Raw genomic sequence first — 6,392 nt, 5'->3', positions numbered from 1 at the left:
CCCAAGGTGAGACACTGGGCTTGATGAATCCCTGCTCTAACAGTTGTCTTAACTGCTCAAGTTCTATGGCTTCAGGGACTGGCATTTTGTATGCACGCTAGGCTACCGGCTGAGCTCTGGGAGTTAATTCGATCTCATGATCTACTTCACAAGACGGAGGCATCTCAGTCAGCTCTTCAGGAAATACATCTGCATACTCACTTAACTACTCTGGTTCTTTAGCCTTGCATTTTATGTCTACTAGATTCATTTTAATGACATACACAGCTTGCCTTTTTCTGAGCCCTTTTAATAATTTGGAAGCCTTGACTAATTGTAGCACTAGGGATCCGAAAATTCCAATTCCTTGAACTTTATTCCCGTGAAGGTCTAGGAAAGAGATGGTTCCTTTGTGACAATGAATGTCAGCCTGATTCTTTTGGAGCCAATCCATTCCAAGGATTTTGTCATATATTCCCAGGGGTAGGACTCTGAAGTGGCACTCTGTTACATTCCCATCTAAGCTAGACTGCATAAGGTCAGTCTCAAGGTGAGTGAAAAGAGTCTTCCCACTAGCTAGTTCCACTTGCATAGGTTTCCCTAATTTTTGATTTAGGACCAATTTACGTAGACATCCTGGGGAAATAAAAGAATGACTACTGCCTGAATCAATCAAAAGCTTGACTTTCTTACCCTGGTACTCTGCTGGAGTTTGGAGGACTGAGAATTGATGGTTATTCCCTTGATGCTCAATTGTTGCATAGATCTGTCCTTTCTCTTCCTCTAGATCCTCAGCTATGGTGACTGCTTTGGCTGCTCTGCAGTCTGAGGTGGAACTCTCTCTCTTTGGTTATTTCAATTTTGGGAAAGAGTTCGGAGACTGCTTTGCATATGGTGGCTGCAGGCTGAGCTGGCACTCTTCTGGGGTTACCTTGATTTTGGCACTGGGGACCCTGATTGGACTGATATGAAGGAGTCTATCTCGGAACTCTGGGACCCTAGCTTCCTTGGTCCACAGAAGGAGATGGACAATCCTTGAGCTGGTGCCCAAGTCCTTGACATCCGAAGCATCTGTTCTCGCTTCGAAGGTCTTCCCTTTGCATTCTGGAGAGAGCCGGAGTTCCTGAGAATGTACTTCGGGGGAAAGGTCTTCCTTCATTTCTAAAGCTTCCCGTCTCCACATTCTAGTTAGGACCTTGGTGTCTCTTTGGAGGTGGAAAGTTGGAAGAACTTCCCGGTGTCTGAAATCTCTTGAAGGATGAGGGAGCTGGCTTTGGCGGGACTTTTACGATAAAGGCTTTGGCAAAGTCCGCCATTCTAACAGCTTCTGCCATGGACACTGGCTTGGCATTTTTGACCAGTGTATCCAAGGGTTCATTCATTCCCCGAATGAACCTGGCCACCCATAAGTTGCTCTTCATCTAGAGGTGGTTAATATTTGAGTAGAAGAGCAAAGGCCTGGTGATATTCCTCGATGGTTTTGCTCCCCTGCTTTAGCTCTAAGACTTCGTTCATTTTGGTTTTCAAAAATCCAGGGACACAAAATCTCTTTCTCAAATAGGTTTTAAGGTCGGTCCAGGACTGAGTATTTCTATCCAGACGGTTGGTGTCACAGTGGTTCCTCCATGCCACCCTAGCTGTTTCCACTATTTTCAGCCTGGCGAGAGCCATTTTGCTCCGCTCATTGTAGCATGTGACGTCAAAATATTCTTCCATGGCTTCCACCCATTTCTCCATAGCCTCGCCCAGGTTCTCCCCTTCTCCTTTGAAGGGTCCTGGGGCTGAGTCCTATGAAGAGCCTTGTAAACATCAGGGTCAAGCTCATCATCTTCAAAGAGAGGGTCTGGCTGACAGCCACGGTTTCCTCGTCTCATGATTTTGTCAAAAATTATATATTATTAAATTTTTATTTTGATATCATCCACGAGATCCTAAGACTTAAGAGGTTCAGAAAATAATTTCTTAAACAAGACAATGATCTTATTGGAGATCTATGACATATGTCTGATAACAGATTTTTCTTTAACAGTTTGTCCATAAACAATCACTTATACAACATGGAATTTTTATTTGGAAAATATTTCTTTATTTATATTAAAGTTGTAATATGTACATAGAGCAACTTGGCTCCAAAATTCAAAATCTCCTCGGGAGACGCATAAGACGACGGTACTGGGACCATAGCCATGCTGCCCTGATACAAACATTCACTTACTGAAAAGGGAGCTATTATCTTCTCCTTAATTAGGAATAAAGCAACTAAGGAGTCTATAGACTTGGCATGGAAGTCTGAAATTCCAAGGCGTTGAATGATATAGAATGACACCACGCACCATTTTTAGCTTTAACAGAATTATTGCCAATGAAAGGTTCTGCCTCGGATTGCACGCCGATCACAAACAAGAGGCGTGGACATACTGCCCCCTGCAAACCACTTATGATGTCATCTCTCCAGTGGGTCGTCAGGAAAATATAAATCCTCAAAATGGCATGCGAGTCTTGCTCGGCTTGTTTGAGTTGAAGCGGAAGAGATGAGATGCTCGAAGGTGAACGCAGTCATATCTTGAGACTGGGTGAGGTCGGGAATACCAGATAAATAGGGAACTTCCATCTATAAAAACAATTTTTTTGATTAAAAATTCTTCATTAAAGAAGCTTACGAAATGAAAATACATTATGAAAAATGCTTTTTCTGAGTTCTTATTATCAATTTCTGGTAAGAATTTGTTTATCCTTATTGGCTTTCAACAATGCTCTGATACCAGCTGTGAGGTCCCCGCCCGCCTGCCCGCTTCGAGGCTCCCGGCGGGCAGAAGCGGCATTGGCCTCCCGCGCGAGGTAGGGGTCTTGTACACTCAAGGCCTCGCCCCGCGGATGTCTGGGATGAGGGGCTAGCCTAGGGGCGTCCGGTCCCTCCGAGAGACCGGGCGTGGAAGACTTCCCTCACCCGGAAGGCACAAGCGATTTCGCTAGGAAGGTGAAAAATCTTTTAACTAGGAGATTACTCTAACGAGTCAGGTCTTGATTAAATTAAAGTCTTTTAGTCAAGTCTTGACTAAATTAAACTGATCTGACCAAGGCTGAAGTCACATGGTCAGATCAAGAAGAGACTTGCACTTGGTCCATGGAATAACCGCTTTTTTTCTCATTTTTGAGGCACAACCGATGATCCCTTCCCACAGAACAAGGTCTTCTTAGGATTTAAACTGATTAACGTAACTAATTGTATCTAGTTGTTTCTCAGGAATCCTCCGATCTAGCCTACCCCATCTGGCCGATGGGTTAGCCAACCACCTGCTGACCACTGAATTGGTGGGATTCCTTTATAAAGATTTGATTAGGTTTTTGCCCGGGTACTGAGGAAAAGAGTTCCCAGGTCCCCTAGCCAACGATCCATACAAAAATCAAATAGGCACACCACATACACACCCAATATGAAATTGCCATTTATAACAAATTCAATTGGCTTTAAGACAATCTTTGAATAAAATCATAATATTTTCGATTATCATTTTCCAAAATTCCAAGTCCATTGTATTACAAAAATGCATCATTTGAACTCTCCGTTGAAGACCAGCTGGCCAACCAAACGAGATCCAGTATCAAATCTTTGTTCCCAAAAACCTTTCCTTTTTGTCCCATCAGATATCTTCCTCAATGTACGCCTAGGTGTCCTAGCAACCACGAGCCTGTGCATTGCTTGGTCAGAACCCTCTAGGATTCTCCTTAGGTGTCCTAGTACTTCACTCAGGGATCGCTTCGTCGGTCCTCGCCCATCGTACCAAAAACGTACCATTTTAACCGTACCAAGGCTGGTCAAGACCTTTGCAGGTTTTGCCGCCCGCGTGGGCGACGTTCCTTGACGACTCCCCGCCAGCTGTTCCAACGAACCTCCTTTAGGAAAACATAAGCCAAATGCTTCCTCCAGCATTCTGGCATAAAACAGTCCTTTGAATGAAAAACAGAGTTTCCAATGCAAGTGAGATTCCAGTTTGAGATTGGTTCCAAAGACCCTTTTTCCAATAATTCCCAGTTTTAATAATGAGGATCCTTGATCTCTGATGAGGGTAATCTACCTGTCAATTTATCCATTTATCCAACTAGATTCTTGGTGAGATTGGTCAGGAAAAAGCTAGATTAGTTCTGCTAGTCTATTCTTTGGATTTAGTAACTGGAATTGGTCACGAAGTTTTTGCCTGATTCAGTTCGAGAGAAGGACAATTAGGTTTACTGTCCAATCTCACGTAGTCTAACTAAATTCATTTAGTTTAGTTCTACCAGGATTCCTTTCAACTAAACATCTAGTTTTTGGGTAAATATCCATTTAGTGATTTTTTCAATTCAATTATGCAAGATTTTCTTTTTCCCACATAAATTCTCAGCCTTAATTCATTAGGTAGAATTATGATGGAAATTCATCTTTTGACATTAGAATTTAATTCAAATCCATCTTTTCTCAATTATCATGGAAATTCATCTTTTAACTAAAATATCAATACCTATTTTTTTGAATAAACTTGAAATCTTTCTTTTTCTCATTTTAATGAGTGCAATCCAATTATCATGGGAATTCCTCTTTTCCCTAAATTAAATCTATTAAAATTCTTTTGAAAAATTACATAAAAATAACCATTAATTCCTTTAAGCTAAAAATTCCACTTTTCTCATCTAAACATTTGAATTCCAATATAGTAGGAATTCCTCTTTTATCATTTAAACTTATCTATGCAAAAAGATAAATTTAATTAAATTTTTCTCTTAAAATTTAAATAAAAATCTTCATTAATTCCTTTGCACTAGGAATTATACTTTCCTTATTTAAATATTTGAATTTGAATATGGTGGGAATTCCTCTTTCATCATAAAAGTTTATCTATACAAAAAATTAGATTTAAATTCTATGCATAGAAAGATGCATATTGGATATTTTTTATTATAAAAGAGTGATTTTGATTAGATTTAAATTCTATGCATAGAAAGATGCATATTGGATATTTTTTATTATAAAAGTTTGATTTTCATTAGATTTAAATTCTATGCATAGAAAGATGCATATTGGATAATTTTTATCATAAAAGAGTGATTTTCATTAGATTTAAATTCTATGCATAGAAAGATGCATATTGGATAATTTTTATTATAAAAGAGTGATTTTCATTAGATTTAAATTCTATGCATAGAAAGATGCATATTGGATATTTTTTTATTATAAAAGTGTGATTTTCATTAGATTTAAATTCTATGCATAGAAAGATGCATATTGGATATTTTTTTTATTATAAAAGTATGATTTTCATTAGATTTGAATTCTATGCATAGAAAGATGCATATTGGATAATTTTTATTATAAAAGAGTGATTTTCATTAGATTTAAAGTATATGCATAGAAAGATGCATATTGGATAATTTTTATTATAAAAGAGTGATTTTCATTAGATTTAAATTCTATGCATAGAAAGATACATATTGGATATTTTTATTATTATAAAAGTGTGATTTTCATTAGATTTAATTTTTATGCATAAATAGATGCATAAAAGGATACTCTTTTATATAAAAGTGTTATTTCCATTGAAGTTGGATTTTATGCATAAAAAGAGGTATAAAGAATTTTTCTATCAAAATTAGAGTTCTCTTTGATTCTATGTTTAATTTTCATGAATAATCAATAAATGAATAAGTTAATACACTCTGAGAGAAAATTCTATCGTTTCATATTCACTCGGACGGTAATGAGAAAATTCAGAAAATCTATTGAAGTCGAAAATTTAGATAAATTGATTAATTTATTCCTCTTAGGAATTCGTGATTAGTTTAGAAATTAGTTAAGTGAATATTCAATTATTGAAATTCAGTAAAATAGTGATTGAAATATCACCCCCTTTCGATAAAGGTAGTTCAGGAAGAAGAACCTTACCAGACTCAAACCCAGAATCAGACTTTGACCAAGACCAAACTCTTCGTCAGTATTAAGGAAAGACAATGTGACCAGTTTAGGAAAATACACTCAAATCACCCACAGAATCTGAAACTAAGTTGAGACCCTTTGATTTTGATCTGAGGATCAAGGTTATAGAATTCGAGAAATTTTGTTTGGAATTCAGACCTGCAATCTCAAGAAGTCTTGGGATACGGATTTAAGATATACTCATTATATTCAAAGAAAATCAAAACTGAAAACTTGCATAGAAACCCTGTTTTCTTAAAGGAATGTCTTACGCCAGAATGCTGGAGAGAGCATTTGGTATATGTGTTTTTCTAAGGGAAGTTCGGTTGCAACAGTTGGCGGGGAGTGTTCAAAGGACAGCTCACGTGGCAAAGCCTGCCCAGGTCTTAACCAGCCTTGGTATGGTTAAAATGGTGCACTTCTAGTACGATGGGTGAGGGCCAACGAAGCGGTCCCTGAGTGAAGT

Source organism: Cibotium barometz, chromosome 42, assembly GCF_041138505.1.
Source record: "Cibotium barometz isolate CiBa-2024 chromosome 42, ASM4113850v1, whole genome shotgun sequence".
NCBI classification, from domain to species: Eukaryota; Viridiplantae; Streptophyta; class Polypodiopsida; order Cyatheales; family Cibotiaceae; genus Cibotium; species Cibotium barometz.
The sequence above is the reverse complement of the archived record's forward strand: the minus strand, read 5'-3'. Positions refer to the sequence as shown.